This window comes from Microcebus murinus, chromosome 4 (genome assembly GCF_040939455.1).
Source record: "Microcebus murinus isolate Inina chromosome 4, M.murinus_Inina_mat1.0, whole genome shotgun sequence".
Classification (NCBI taxonomy): domain Eukaryota; kingdom Metazoa; phylum Chordata; class Mammalia; order Primates; family Cheirogaleidae; genus Microcebus; species Microcebus murinus.
In genome coordinates, this window is record NC_134107.1 from 17,154,230 (window position 1) to 17,170,115 (window position 15,886).

Below are 15,886 nucleotides of genomic sequence, written 5' to 3' on the forward strand. Positions count from 1 at the left end.
GGTGCCTGGCTTTGGCTAACAGGTTCTGGGGAGGGGGAGGGTTGGCGTGCCTGCACGTGGCTTTCAGGTTACAGGTGCCAGCAGGGAAGCGCATCTCATCCTCTGCCTCGCACATTCCTTTGAGGTGTGTGAAAGCTCTCCTTGGCTGGGGAAGGCAGATGGTGGCGGGGGGAGCATGGGGCTTTTGAGCTCTGAGGAGGGGACACATTTTCTAAGTGCCGTATGTTCCTAGGAAGGCCAACAATCGTTGCTCCTCCCTCCTGTCTTGTACCATAGACTCTGAGGGACCTATTAAGTACAAACAGATAAGCATGATATTCCCTCCTTCGCTTCCAGGCCTGCAGGAAAGCCAGCCTCGGCCACTTCATTCTACTCAGGAAGAGGTCCCTGCATCCCGGGGCCTGGAGCGTCCGAGGCTGGGCTCAGCACGAGCTTTTCTGGGCCATCCTGATTTCTATTCACGCCTTCTTTTTCTCCCCCTCATTCCTACAGTCCCCTAACGGTGGCTGCAATGTGTGTGTGTGTGTGTGTGTGTGTGTGTGTGTGTGTTTCCATGACAAACTGTGCTCTCCATTGTAGGACAAAGCCAAGATGAAACTCCCCCTACTTCTGGCTCTTCTATTTGGGGCAGTTTCTGCTCTTCATCTGAGTAAGTGTTCTTTGCCTTCCGTCTTTGCTCCTCTATTTTGTTCCTTTCTATAGTAGACGGGGTCAGAGTCACATACCCGCCCCCTTCTCTGATCATCCCCTATTTCAGAATCTCTGAACATTTGAAAGGATACGGACCCTATGGCCAGGAGTTGAAAGGACTCCTCGGGGCAGCTGTTATGTCTGCGGTCTTGGTTCTACTGTGACATTCCCAATTTTGTCCTTTCTACACGATGCTAATGATGGTCACAATAACAATAGCTTCATTTCCCTTTGAGCTTACTGAATGCACGGCACTAAGCATTTTCTGTGCATCATCTCCTTTAACCCTTGTGGCATTCCTGTGAGGTTGGTAGTGTTGCGTACCCATTTCACCAACAAAGAAATGAAGCTAGTAACTGAAGCAACCCTGCTCTTCACCATTTTTATCTTGTGGGGGAGGTTGGGTGCTGCTGTTGGAGACTTTGTTCCAGGCTCCTCTTTCCAGGTGGTGTTGAGCCCTCTGGTGCCCAGAGCAAGGCGGGAGCTGTCCGTGGTTTGGGGAAGAGCAGCGGAAGATGTGGACATGTGAAGGAAGGACATGTGGCCTTTCTTCCTGCCAGGGGCTAAAACTTCCAACTTTGAGAGCACCTTGGAAGCTAAGACCCTGCCCCAGGTCGGGAGATACCAGAACAGGGGGCCGAGGAGGCCCCTCCTGGGGAGACGGCACTGTTGGAGAAGGAGGAGGGGGGGCAGTGAAGACTCCCTGGAAGGAGAGGGGCTGTTGAGTCGGCCTCTGCCCTGGACAAGGACCTTCAGTGTCCTAAGGAAGAGAATGCAGTAAAACCCTGGGTGCAAAACCTGCCACTTGCTTGTGACGGCTGCCAGAAATTTAAATTGTGCTCAGGTGAGTGGCCTGCAGCTAAGGCTGAGGCCTGGGGGCAGGGGATGGGGGGTCGTGTCTCCAGCCTTCATATTGCTGATTCTTTTCCCCACTGAGGGCCCTGGGGGTGTCAGCAGAAGTTGAGGCCCACCAAGGTGCTGGGGTGAGAGGGGAGGGAAACAGACAGAAGTTGCATTTTGGTGTCTAGCCTTCAGATGGCTGTAGCACGGGAGGGTGGGCATGAACTTTGGTGACTCAGAGACCCAAGACTATGGTCATGTGAATTCATGTGAGAGGGACACTCCATTCTTCCCCTTTTATCCTGCCCTGCAGTTAACTTGTCAGAGGTGCTACTGAGGCAACCTGGCCTCCATCCAAGCTTCAGCTTTAATTTACGAATCCAGTGCACCACCCGCTCTTTCAACCAGGGCCAAGTCTGGATCGGAGGCGTGGCCACAGGCTGGGTAAGTGCTAAGTGGGGGCCACCTCGTGATCCCAGAAAGTGCTGAATTTGCTGCAGATGTGCGTGTGTTTCTCCTCTGTGATCCCCTGCAGGATTGGGGACAGGTGGACACCTGGGAGAGACACTGATGGGGCTGCAAAGCGTTGGGAAGAGCCCGGGTTTTAGAATCAGGAGGTTTGATTCTAGTTCCTCTCTGCCTCTGACTACGCAACTTGGGCAAGACCATGGGCCTGTTCCCTCATATCTAGGATGGGTTGGCAGCCCCTGCCCTACCTCTTGTTGGGGCTAGAAGGATAAGCATGTCCGAGTGGGATGCACAGAACGTGATGGGGATGATCGCTGTGGATCAATATTTCAGACAACCAGGACAGGGTCCATCACGGTCCAGGAAGCAAGGGCTCCTGGAGGAGCTGGCGGGGACAGGGCCAGCTCTGCCTCTCTGCCTTCCCTTTGCCCCTTCCCCAGCCCCCCTCTGCCTTCCCCAGGCCCTGCACACGTTTGCACTGGGTTGACCGCAGCTGCTGGAACTTTGCACGCTGGGCTCTCGGCCAGCCCTCGGTCTTCAGTGGCAGATGTGTTTCCATGTATACTGGAGGTGAGTGGGCTGGGGATGAATGGGGGAAGGCCCCACGGAGGAGGCACTAGGAGGAGCCTGACCTTTTTGGGGGGAGGCTTCCTTGGTCTTTAGACTCTATCTCCACTGAGGTGTGGAGACAGACAAGGGGAAGACCCTCCTGGGGGCAGAGCAGGGGTGGACAAGGGGCTGAAGGTGCCGTCCTGTTCTGCCCTTGCAGGAGGCCAGTGGAGTCTATCTAACTGCAACATGTGTCTGTTCCTACTGAGCTGGTTCCAGCTGGGAGTACAGGGCTGCTTCCTCCTGGGCAGCCACCTCCCTTCCCCTGCCTGCTGCCCCTCCCTCCACCTCCCTGCAATAAAAAAATTGCTTTACTTAAATGATTTATTTTCTTCTCTGATCATGGATCCATTCTGTTTACCCTCACCCTTGACCTTTCTGCCTCAACGTCCCTCCCGAGATGACACACTTTCAGAGAAAGGGTCAGAGGTCACCACTCCTCAAGGAGAATGGAGGGTGGGGTGGAGTCTACGGAGCCTTTTGGAGACAGAGGAATGGGCTCAGATAGCTCTCCTCGTAGCACACCCAATTTCTGGGCACCTGTGTAGCAGGTGTTGCCAGGACTCCATCCATACCTTTCAGACCTTTCAAGGTTTTAGGTGGATTCCCGAGAGCCTATATTTGTATCTCCATGTCTGAAGGCCTTTTCTCTCTTTGCCCTGCCCCAGAAGTGTGGTTGGTTTGACATGCAAGAAAATGTACATGTCCCTGGGAACAACCCACAGCTCTCAGGAGTGAGTGTATAGGTACCCCAGTCCCTTGGCCCTCCAGTGGAATGAATCTAACATGCACCATCTCCCAGGGTTTCCCAATGAGATTAAACTCTAGCGACCTGCTGCAGGGAGCCGGCCTTACAGCACACATTTTATGGGCCGGCTTCCCTTCCCTGCATGACTTCTCTGCTCCCTCCTAGTGTCTCTGCAACTTCCAAATAAACTACTTGTGCTCAAATCCTTGTCTCAGGGTCTGCTTCTGGGGAAGCCCCATACGGGACAACTTGCCATTCGTCAGACTCTAAATGAGGCCGGGGAACAGGCAAGACACAGTACCTGGCATCCAGGAACATAGTTGTTTGTAACAATAGCACAGCAACGTTGACTAGTTGTCACCTCTTGCAGAGCACTCCCAGGTATCCCCTGCCGCGGCAGGCTCCGTCCATAGATGGCATCATATGCTCAATAATTATTATCCCCATTTTACAGAATCAGGTTCAGAAAAGTTATGATCTGTTAAGAGACCTGTGCAAGGCTGAGTGTCTCTGTGCGGCTGATGCTGGGATGCGACTCTATCCGCTCCAAAGCACGTTCCTTTAACCCTTATGCCTCCACGGCTGGGAGTCTCTGGCTTACTGTTTGCATTTATGTTCAGAAGGGTTTCAAACTCTGCCTCTTGTCCCAAGATTCATTCCAGCCCACCATTATGCAGAGGGTGGGCCATGGCATCTTGAGAGCCAGTGTGGAGTGATATATAATGCAGTCACAAGCTTCTGGGCAGGCCCCCTGTGTCTCAGTCCTCCCATCTGTAAACTAAGTTTAATGACAGGGCCTGCTTCTAGTGAGATCATCGTGAGTAAAGCTTTCAGAACAGCGCCTGGCACAGGGGCCACCCTCAACAATGTTGGCGCCATTGGCTAGATTGTCGGGGATAACACATCTGAATGTATCAAAGAAAGCAAGGGCTGGGGAGTCAGGCAGACCAGGGTCCAAGGCACCACTTGTTACTAGTCATGCAAACTTGGGCATTTAATCTCCCTGGTTTGAGATGAGTCTTTATCCTTTGCCAGAAAAAAAAAAAAAAATCTCCCTGAGCTTTTGCAGTACATGTGTAAATGAGAGACAGCAATACCACATTTGTAGGATGACTTTTAAGGATTAAGTAAGATAATGCATACAAACACCTTAGTGAAGAATAAGGTCTGGTCCATAGTGGACCTTCAAAAACGTTATTTCTGGTTTCAAATCAGAAATTATTGTGGCCATTGACAAGGTCATTGAAGTCCTTGGAATGTCTTTGCCCAGGGTTTGTGTGCAAAGGAAACAGGGTCAACTGAGAGAGGGAAAGGTCTGTTGGGGAGGGAGGGAAGGGAGAGGAAGCTGAGGAAAGGCAGCTGCAGGGTGGAAGAGGAGCTGAAAGACCTGGCTTTAGGCCTGTCTCTGATTTGCTGAGTGGTCTCGAGCAACTTGTTTTGACTCTCCAAGATGCCATTTCCTCATCTGTAAAAGGAGACAGTGCGTGTAAAGCATATAGTGATGCTGGCCCACAAGAGTGGCCGGCCTTATTGATCAATCCAACCACCACGGGAAATGGTGCCCCTGGCCCGGGCCCCTGGATGAGAAGGAATGACCCTCACCCCTCTTCCATTAGGGAGGTCTCAAGCTTGATATCTGAAAACCAGGTTTTTGGGCCCAGGAATTGGCTAATCCTCCCGCTGTCAGATAGATAAAGGATCTGGTCCGTTGGGCTGGGGAGAGAAGTGGTCAAGGCCGTTACTCTGCAATCAGGCCCAGAAGGGACCTCTGACTTACTTGTGCATTTGCGGGTCTCTTGGGCATGCAGAAGAGGAGAAGGATTCCAGGCCTTCCCACCCTCTGGGCTACTTGTCCCTTCTGCCCAGAGCCCCAGAGGGCTGGGCTGAAATACGGGGTCCAATATGCACTGCCAGAGTTGAGTCATCCACCCCGACAAGTCCACTAGCTCCTGGCAGAGAGATCCAGCAAGTTCAAGGTTCATCACTTGCTGGCCTTTCTTTAAACTGCAATAAATTTGGCTGGAGTTTGACAGGTGGAAATTCTGATAGTTTGTTCATCATAGATGTTTTGCATTAATTTCAATTTCTAAGAAAGATTGCATTAAAATATTATTTATCTTGACTAGTGAATTTCTTAGTATCCCCTTAAATTTTGCCTCTGAGCGGAATTTTGCCTAGTCCTAGCCCTGAGACTCTGGGAGGTGAGTGGGATGGGGACGGCAGTCTACAGAGTGTCTGAGACTCTGCAGGAAGGTTTTCATTATAGCTGCTGCCTTGTCGCCAGCCTTGAAGATACACCTTGAGGTTGGACAGGGTGGCACATTCTACACCAGTGACCCTCAGACAGGGTCATTCTGCTCTCCAGAGGACATTTGGAAATGTATGGAGACATTTTTGATTGTCCTAATGGAGGGAAGTGCTACTACCGTGTACTGGGTAGACAGTACCATGCGCTGTCTCTACAGGAGATGTCGTTAAACCTTCTGCCATCCCCAGGACAGCCCTCCATGGCAAAAAGTTATTTGACCTCAAGTGTTAATAGTACAAATGTTGGGAAACCTGGATCTGAATTCACAGCACAAAAGAAAGAGCACAGGTTTTCCACACATTAAAGGTGAGAAAGAAGAAGGAGAGAGAGAGAAGGAAGGCAGAGGAGAGAAGAAGGGAGGAAGAGAGAGAGAGAGAGAGAGAGAGAGAGAGAGAGAGAGAGAGAGAGACAGAGACAGAGACAGAGACAGAGAAAGAGAGAGAGCTAAAAGACTTAGAAATTCTATTTTTTCACTTCCTGTGTAGCCTTGGCAAGTGGCTTTCCCTCTCTGAATCCCATTTTGGGGTGGTGATGAGTGAAGATGAAGGTCAGGGGTGGGTGCATATACAGCACCCAGTGTGGATAGCACTTGGGAAGGCTGAGGCTCCCCTTTGGCTCAGGTGGGGCACCCTGGAGTGGATGACCCACCTGTTCATACCTGCTAACACGAAGGGCTGGTGGCCTCTCCAAGCTTCTCCCACGTGCTTTTTCTCAGCACCCCCCCCCCGTCTCCTGCCAGCTCCCTGGGGTCTCCACCCCATTTCCTGGGATATTGACAGTCAGCGGGAGGCTGCTCCCGAAGTTAAGGGGTATTGTTCAGACTAGGGCACTTTAGGGGCACTAGTAATAATTGAGCCTGAGAAACAGGCGTACTATATGGGGTCTTCTTAGGCAAATTGGGTATGTGGGCACCATGCAGGGCAGGAGGCCCCAGGAGGCAGTTTTCTATGGTTCCAGTAGAGAGCAGAGCCCAGGGTGGGAAGGCTGAGCAAACTTCGTTATCAGATCCACTGCCCCTCACCCTGGCCTGGGGCAATCATCCTACTTCCCCAAAATCCCAGTATAAGGGCTGCTTCTGGGGCCCTGCAGCCAGAGACCCTGAGAGTGGAGGCCTCAGACTCTTGAGAGGTGAGTTCTCTCTGGGCTGCCTTGGGAGGAAGGGTCTGTCTAGGGCTTGGGAGGAAGCAGCACCCTATATGGCAAACACCTAGGAGGCCTGTCCTTTGGGCCATGCTGGCCGCTGTCCTTCCCCCTCCTCCTTCCCTAGCAGGCGTGGAATCAGCCCTGACCCTGGGCAGACTCATCCCTGCAGGGACAAGGGTCTGAGCTGAGTGTGGTTCCAGGGAGCAGTGATGGAGATCTGAGGACAAAGGGACTTTTGTACCTGAGTTCCCTATCCCCATTCCTCTTCCACATTCTCCGGCTCAGGGTCTGTTCACTGGAGGGGGGGAGAATAATCTAGTTTGCTCTTTAATCAAGTAATTAAACACTGCATCTATACTATGTGCCAGGGCTGTGCCGGACACACAGACAGCCCAGAGAAGGAAGGTGGAGCTGTGTTCTCGCACAAGACCGAGTAGATATGAAACACCCCCTGCTTCTGCTTCTTGTCCTGCTGGGCACAGTGTCGGCCTTTCATCTGGGTAAGTCCTCTCTTTCCCTTCTCATCCCTTTTTCCTATGTGCTTTTTTTGCTCCCATGGGACTAGGGCCACAGCCGTCTCTCTTTGGTTGCCCCAGTTCACCCCTGGTAACATTTCTCCTGGCCTCGGAACCATGACCCAAACTTTCAGAAGGAAAACCCAGCCACCTGTTAAGATGAGGGCTGGTGTCCACTCCAGGCTTCTTACATGTGTCTCCTCTCATCCCCAAAATATGCAGCTGTGGTGACAGCCAGAAGTCAGGCTCTTGTCTGTTTGTGGGTGTGGCCCGAGAGATCTCTCCTCAGCTAATACTGAGGAGATCTCCAGTCCTGGATCCACATGGCTTGGGTAGGAAGGGCTGGGCGAGGTTGTTGGAGCTGTCCGTGGTCCTGGAAGAAGATGGCGGGTTTTCTCTCTTTTTTCCAGAGAACGATGCCCCCCATCAGAAGATCCTAGAGACAGAGGCAGACCTGGACCAGGATCTGGATGGTTCAGGAGATCAGGAGGGGGAGTTGGCCTTGACTGAGGAGGTGATTAAGTCTGAGAGGGAAGAGGTTGAGACTTCTGACTGTCAAGACTCCTTTGAGGATGAGGAGGCCATGGAGTCGGACCCAGCTGCCTTAGACAAGGACGTGGAGTGCCCCAGAGAAGAGGACACGGTTCAAGTGCAGGGAAGTCCTGGGTGCAAGACCTGCCGCTACCTGTTGGTGCGGACCCCCAAGACATTTAGGGGAGCTCAGGTAAGTAGCAGGGAGGCCACTGCAGGGAAAACAGTGGATTTGACCTGTGGTTCCCTATTCATTTAGTCTAGTGGGTCTCAAAGACTAGCATGCATCAGAATCACCTGGAGGTCTTGTTAAAACAGGTTTCTGGGCCTGGTTCCTGGTTAGGGAGGTCTGTGTGGTGGGGCCTGGGAATTTTCATTTATAACAAATTTCCAGGTGGTGAAGATATTGTTGGTCTGGGGACTGCACTTTGAGAACCACTGATTTAGCCAAGAGGCTTTGGTATTAGATATAACCATGTTAAATCCTGGCTCTGCCTTTTATTGGATCTGCTACCTGGGCAAGTCACTTTACCTTTCAGAGCTTCAGTATCTCCATGTGTAAAATGAAGTTTTACAAATATATATAATATAGTGCCAACCCCTAAGAGTTGTGGTGAGGATTAAATGAGATAATACATGGAAAGTATTTGGAATAATCCCTAGGTCATAATAAACTCTCAATGAATAGTGGTTATAATTATTATGAATATTATCATTATATCCTACAAGATTATCCTGGCAGCTAATTAAGGAGCAAAAGAGGACTGAGGGAGGCAAGTAGATCCCTTATTTTTAACCTGGAAAGGGGTGTAGGGCTCTTGCATGTAGACTCAGAAACCTGAGGCAAATGAGAGGGCATTTTTGACGTCTCTTCTCTCTGCAGAATGTCTGCCGGAGATGCTACAAAGGCAACCTCGTCTCCATCCACAGCCACAGCCTCAACAGCCACATTCTGCGTTTCACTAGCTCTCTCAATCAGGCCCAGATCTGGATTGGAGGCTTCATCAGGGGCTGGGTAAGTAAAGGGTCAACTTCCAGGCACAGGACGTTTTTTCTGATTGTCTTAAGGGAGTACCTGCTGGTGCCAAGCCTCAGCCCAGCAGCTAAGGTGTCCTTAGAGTGGCAGGCAATGGCATGCTGGAGCTGGCTTATACTTGCTCTGGAGAACTGACGGCATATATCTCTTCCCAACTCCCTGTTCAGTGACCACACGCTTGTGGCTTGAAATCAGCCACAATGGTGGGAGTATTTACACCAAGGAAATTGGCAATTGCTACAAATCAGGGCTCCTTCCTACTCCCCATCTTCTCACCCTCCCCCAGAGCTGGTTTTTAAATACCACTGGAGTCAGGAGACCGATTCCAGGCCCAGGTTGGTCACTTACTAGCTGAAAAGCTTTCTCAGAGTCTCAGTTTCTTTATCCCTGAAGTGGGAGCCTTTTTCTCTCAGGGTGGCTCTGAAATTGTGGATGAATAAGTGCCATTATGTTTGGAACTCAAAATGTGGTCCATGGGGCAGCAGTATCAGTATTAGTGGTAGCTTGTTAGAAATGGAGAATCTGGCTGGGGGTGTGGTGGCTCATGCCTATAATCCTATGGGAGGCCAAGGCAGGAGGATCACTTAAGCCTAAGATCAGCCTGGGCAACACAGTGAGACCTCATCTCTACAGAAAAAAACCCAATTAGGTGGGTGTGGTGGCACACATCTGTAGCTGTACGTACTCAGAAGGCTGAGGCAGGAGGATGGCTTGAGCCCAGAAGTTTGAGGCTGCAGTGAGCTATGATTATGCCAGTCCACTCCAGCCTGGGCGATTGTAATCTTGGGCTCCACCCCAGACCTCTTGAATCAATTTGCATTTTAACAAGATCCCCAGGAGATGTGCATGAACAGTAAAGTTTGAGAGGCCTACTCTGTGTGACGGCTGGGAGAGATGGGTTGCTCTGCATTGTCATTGCCTGCAAACCCTCAGGGATGGGTCTTGAGGGTATCTGGCTCCTGGCCAGGTGGGCAGTGAGGGAAGTCAGCAGTGGGTGGTCTCCGGGGCCCTGGGTCTGCCTGTCTTCCTGGACCTCTGCCTTCTGACCCAGCCTATCACTTCTCCAGTGGCTGTGTAAGCGGTTTCACTGGACTGATGGCAGCTGCTGGAATTTTGCATTCTGGGCCTCAGGGCAGCCCAGGAGAGGGAGAGGCCGCTGCGTAGCCCTATGCACCAGAGGTGAGGGGGAAGGGCACCAGGGCAAGGAGAAGGGGTGGGTGGACTCACTACTGCCCCTTTGAGCTACCTGGACATACCTCCCCAAACTCACACCGCCCCCGGCTCCACGGGACACCCAAAGCCCTGTCTGTTAGGAGGGCTGAGATACAGGGATTCCCCAAGCAAAACCAGGAGATGGGGGTTCCCTGGAGGGGGCTGGGTGGGAGCTCCTTCACCACCTCTGATATGAGGGTGACAAGTTCTAGTGACAGATGTGACAGATGAGAGCAGCAGATGTGAATATAAGGTGTGGATGAGGGAGGATAAAGGATGTGGGAATTAGGGATGGCTGAGAGACAAGATGCCAGCTTCAAACAGCAGATGTGGGCAACTGATGCCAGATGTGAGGGGTTTAGTGTAGTGGCTAAGACGGTTCGTGCTGAAGCAAGACCGCGGCGATTTGCATACAGCTCGGCCACTTGCCAGCTGAGAGCTGAGATACAGGTAAGTTATTTATCTCCACGAAGCCTCAGTTTTCTCATCTGTGAAATGGAGCGGATGATAGCACGTACGTCTTGGCGTCACACCACAGCCCGTCTGAAGTACTTAGCACACCGCCTGGTTTGCACTAAGAGCTCAATAAATGTTAGCTAGCAGGGATGTGCGGGAAGTACGCAGCCGGCAGATAATGACAGTAGCGTAGAAGGGGACATAACAGGCGCCCGAGGAGGGAAGGCGGTGGGGCACACGCCTGACCCAGCCGGGCAGCCCACTGCACCAGACACCACCTTGCTCTCTGCGGCCAGGGGGTCAGTGGCGACGAGCGCCATGCTGCAGGCGCCTGCCCTTCGTCTGCTCGGCCTGAGCCAGCGCGCCGAGAGCCGCCTGCGAGCCTCGTCTTCACACCTGTGGTGTGGCCGCCCGCGCCCCCGCCTCGGCGTGGACCCCGTCCCCTGCCTCTCCGGGTCAAGAATACAGACTTCCCACTGCACTTCCCGACTCTCTCTCTTTATTGCTCGCCTTGGGGTGCCCCCCAGGTCGGGGAATGCCGCCCCCTGCAGGCGGAGTGGGAGGGGCCGTGCTCGTGCTGGGGGGACGGGGAGCAGCTCCTTGGGTGGGGGTGGGGGTCGGGAGTGGGGGTGGGGGCGGAGGTGGGGGTGAGGAGCTGGTGCTCTGGCTTCGTCTGGCTGCGGGGAGGGGCAGCTTTCCAAAACGGAGACGGTGGGGCTGATTCAAGAGCTGGCGTGGAGTACTGAGATCCCAGCCGGGAACACACCATCAGGAAGCGCGGAGACAGTCGTCTTAGGCAGCCTGCTCCCCAGGCCCCAAGCCTCTTTTGGTCCCCATTCCCCATTCCTGGCCACCAATGTGTGAGTTCAAAGCCCCCAGCCTCTTCTGAGGTGTGTTGCCCTGGTTCCCAGGAGGGTGGCTGCCCTCCCCTCCTCCATCCTGGCTACCTCCCCAAAGGGGCCACATTCTTAGGAGGAAGCTGCCTGCCTCAGTAGGGCCCTGGACCAAAGGCAGGGTGCCTGGTAGCAGTGTGGTTCCCATGCTCAGTTCTGCAGCCCAGGCCTCAGCTTCTATCTGTCCCCTACTTTCTCAGACCTCGAGGACATTGAGAGAGAATACTGTTGTCACTCTTTGTCCCAGGTGAGCTACTGGGCTCCGGGAAGGATTTAGAGTTGAAGAAGTAGGGAGCTCAGACCTGAGACTAGGAATTAAGAAGGTGGAGAGCCCTGGAGTGTGTGTGTGTGTTTGTGTGGGAGAGAGACAAACAGACAGACTGAGAGACTGAGACACAGACAAAGACAGACTTTGACTTTTTTGGGGGGCGGTGTTTCTATATGGGGCCCAGGGAGAATATACAACTACTTATGTGTGACCACATGTACATGTATACACATATATCTTGGTGTGTACGAGTCAATCTTTGTATATATGTGCATACCTGTATATGTGTGACTCTATATATGTAAATGTGCATAAATCTGTGAGTCAGTGTGCATTTGTGTGTTGAGTGTGCATATATTCATATTCATATATCTTCATATATTTATGGGTATGCCTGTATGTGTACATCTGTGAATGTGTATGTCTGTGTAGCTTTGCACTAGTATGTGCCTGAATCTGTGTGTATGCACATACGTATTCCTCTGTGTCTTTAGCCAGTATGTATGTGGGTGTGTATATGTGTCAACATGTGTCTGAGCACACCTGCATATAGGTCTATGTTTGTGTGGGTGTATGTGCATCTGTACAAGCATCTGATGGGATGTGGTTTCAGGAGCAAAAAGAACAGTTTTCCCAGGTATGCTGTGTTTCTAGCATGTTGGAGTTGAGGGAATAGGATAGGATCAGAGAGTCCTGGGGAAGGTGGGTGGTGGAGAAAACAGCTGGGATGAGTCCCTTAAACATGGGCAGTCCTCTGGCAACAGGAAAATAGGCGCTGGCACTTCCATGAATCTCACCGATGCTGGGCCCCAGGAATGGGCTCCGGTGACAAGGCCTGTCCTCAGTAGATTGGGTCAGGAAGCTCCTAATCACAGTGGGTTGGGTGGCCATTCTCCCCAGTGGTATGGAAGGGGAGCTGCCCAGGAGTAGGGCCCCACATAGGTCCTTGTACTGCACACTGCAATAAGCCAATTCTTGAGGCCATGCCTCTAGAACAGTGGCATCTCAAGGACAGGAAGTAGGGGAAGCCCTACGTAGGTGACTCTGGGACTGGCATTTCAGCTGATTGCGAACCACCTTTTACCAGTCTTCACTTATCTCCCTGATGGGGAATGGATTCTAGCCAAACCTAGTGGCCCAACATCCTGCCAGCTAAAACCGATAGAGGTAGGGAGGAGAGAGGAGAGGGGCTAAGGCCTCTCCAGGCTGAAGCTTACTTGAGGCAGGCCAGGTAGATAAGATGTCCCTCAAATCTCCAGCACTATCTGTTATTGGGCCTTGACTTAAACCCTTACGTATTCATTCCTTTGGCTGTTTAAGGTCCTCCAGTCTTCAATAGCCCTCGATTAAAAAGCAAATACTCTTGAGAGAATAAATTCCCCAGAAATGTTATCTATTAATACTCCTAGGAGGCTGATTGGCAACTTGCTGAGAACAAGGTTTTGTGAGAAGGAACACAGAAGGGAAGGATGTGTGGAATTGTCAGTGGGCATGCTGGGGGTAGGGTGAGAGGGGGGAAAAGGGGCTATTAGAAAGGAGATAATGAAACAGAGTGCTGTGCTCACTGTTTCCAGGAAGACTAGGAATTTCCCAGCATTCCTTGCAGTAATGATGGGCTCTGCACATGCTACTCAATCTGGCCAATAGGATGTGGTGGGAAGTGAAGTAACCCAGTTCCAGACCTGGTCTTTAAATGATCCCTTCTGAGCCTCCTGAGCTACTCCTGAGGCTGTTCCCTCTCCCAGTGCCCGCACCTTCTGTTGAGGGACTAGCTCTCCATCTGCAGTTAAGCTCCTGTCTGCTTAAACCTCATGATTACGCCCACTCCAACTTTTCCAGGGACTTACCTCCAGTTTTCACTTTCCCTGCCTCAATGATGGGAATCCATGTCTCAAATGACACAGCTACCAGACAGAGGGGGCTGTCTAACCCACTTTGTTGTATTAAACATTATTTTACTTGTTCCTGCAGCAAAACCCGACTTAGCCAAACTAACACATAAAAGAGGATGCTAACAAATTTCCAGATTTTTCCCAGACATAGCACAGAAGTCAGAATCTCCAACTCTAGACTCATAAAGTTCTAGGTTCAAGTCCCAATTCTCTCATTTGTTTCTTATGCCCCAGTGTCTTCTTTTGTACAATGAGGGTTGAATTAGACAATGCCTGTCACCCACATAGTCCAGTGCCTGCTGATGGTGAGCAATCAGTGAATGTTAGGTCTCGAGCTGAGGGAATAAAGCAGCAGTGCAGTGTTAGCAATGAGCGTGGCTGCTGGTTCTAATTCCCACGTACTGTAAATTTCTTTTTCTGTCAATAGATTAATAACGAGCCATAGCAACCTCACCAGGGTTGGTGTGAGAGTCCATGTGATTATGCTGGTGACTGTGCTGGGGAAACCACCATGCAACAGAGACAAGTTAGCTGTTGTTTTTACTATTGATATTAACCCTACATCTAGCACACAGAAGCGGTAACTTAGTTCTGATACAGGGAGGACAACATCGGGCTGACTGCACACTGCTGGCCGGCTCAGGACCACCCCCGTCTGGAGGGGAGGGAGGGGCTGGGAGAGACGGTCCCTCCAGGACATAGCTGCCTCCACCTCCTCATTAGAGAGCATCCCTGTGACCCCAGCCTCCGTCCAGCCTCCCGAGAGCTGGATTCACCAGGGAGGCGTGGGGGACTCCTAGTTGGAGGACATGGTGTTGCCTTCACTGATGTCCTCTACCAGAGAAATGAAGCCTGGTCAGATCTGGGGACACTGCCAGATTCCTGAGGCTAGCCCTGGGGGGATATTGCCCCACCATCCTGAGGACAGGGCAGTCAGTGGGTGAGGGGGGGTGATGTTGGGGGAGTCTCACCCCTTCTCCCCCTGGGGTGGGGAATCATTGGGGTCAGGCCTTTGCAAGTGCCCACTGTTTGAGCCTCCTGAGCTACTCCTGAGGCTGTTCCCTGTCCCAGTGCCCGCACCTTCTGTTGAGGGACTAGCTCTCCATCTGCAGTTAAGCTCCTGTCTGCTTAAACCTCATGATTACGCCCACTCCAACTTTTCCAGGGACTTACCGTGAAGCTAATGAAACATATACTTTAGGGCCAGTCACTTGCATGAGCCCCTCCTAATATCTAATTCCATATTATTTTTCAAAAGATGCCTCCAAATTGCAGGTTTGCAGGACTGAGTCTGCCCCTGAGCTCTCCCCAGGTGTGATTTGGGGGCTTCTCATTGTAGGAGGGGAGGACAGAAATGGGATGGGAGATGCCTGGGCCGGTGGAGGCAGGGGTTCCAGCTTCCCATTCTTGCCTCCTTCTCTGAGAAGCAGGACACCTGGGTCTCTTTTGGCCGCTGTGTGGCACTGGACAAGTCATTTTCCCTTTCTGGGCTCAGTTTGCTCCTCTGGAGAGTTGACAAGACAGTTTCTAGGGCCCCTTTACCTTCTAAGCTTAGGGACTGAGCACTGTACTGGGACTCTGTGGGGACAGGCCTGGCTGGTCAGCTCTCAGGGAATTGGGCCTCACTGGAACCTTCTCACCAAGGTGAGGACTGCTGATTTGTGGGAACAGGGCCCCAGCCTACAAAGACAGGACCCTGGGTCTGGAACCACCTCCCAGCCTGGGGGTAGCCTAATCTGGCTCCCAGAGTGAGGGGCCCAGAAGTGTGTGGGAACATGTGGGGTCCCAGAGGGAGAACAGGAACAGCCCCTTCCCTGATCTGGGGACAGAGCTGTGGAGTAAGGGAAGGAAAAGTTCACCGACAGTCATGCCTCCTGTTTCCTTCTGAATCTGAGACCCACCCAAGTCAGAGATGAGACCCTGCACCACTGTCCAACCGGCCTCCCCTAAAATGGGCCGGAGTTCCTGCGGAAAGCCTGGGGCTTACTCGCTATTAACCGAGTCACGGTCAAGGTGGAGGCGGCTGAGGCAGCAGAGCTGAACCCCTAGGAGTTCATTCTTCTCTCAAGGGGTGTGGGTGGTGGAGTTAGTCAGGCCAGGGTTCAAATCCCAGCCCTCTCACTTCCTGGCTCTGTGGCCTGGGGCAACTGACTCAGTGTCTCTGAGCCTTGGTTTATCTTCAAAGCAAGGAAAACTAATATCTACCTTGTAGGATTAGTCTAAGGATTAAATGAGATAATGTGAGTGAAAGTACCTGGCACTAGGTAGGCCCTTGAG

The 15,886-nt window shown here is 52.0% G+C and overlaps 1 pseudogene; it reads left to right on the forward strand.

The window, feature by feature from the left end:
• The first annotated feature begins 591 nt into the window (after positions 1-591).
• Positions 592-10,911, forward strand: LOC105863108 (proteoglycan 3-like; annotated as a pseudogene).
• The last annotated feature ends 4,975 nt before the right edge of the window (positions 10,912-15,886 follow it).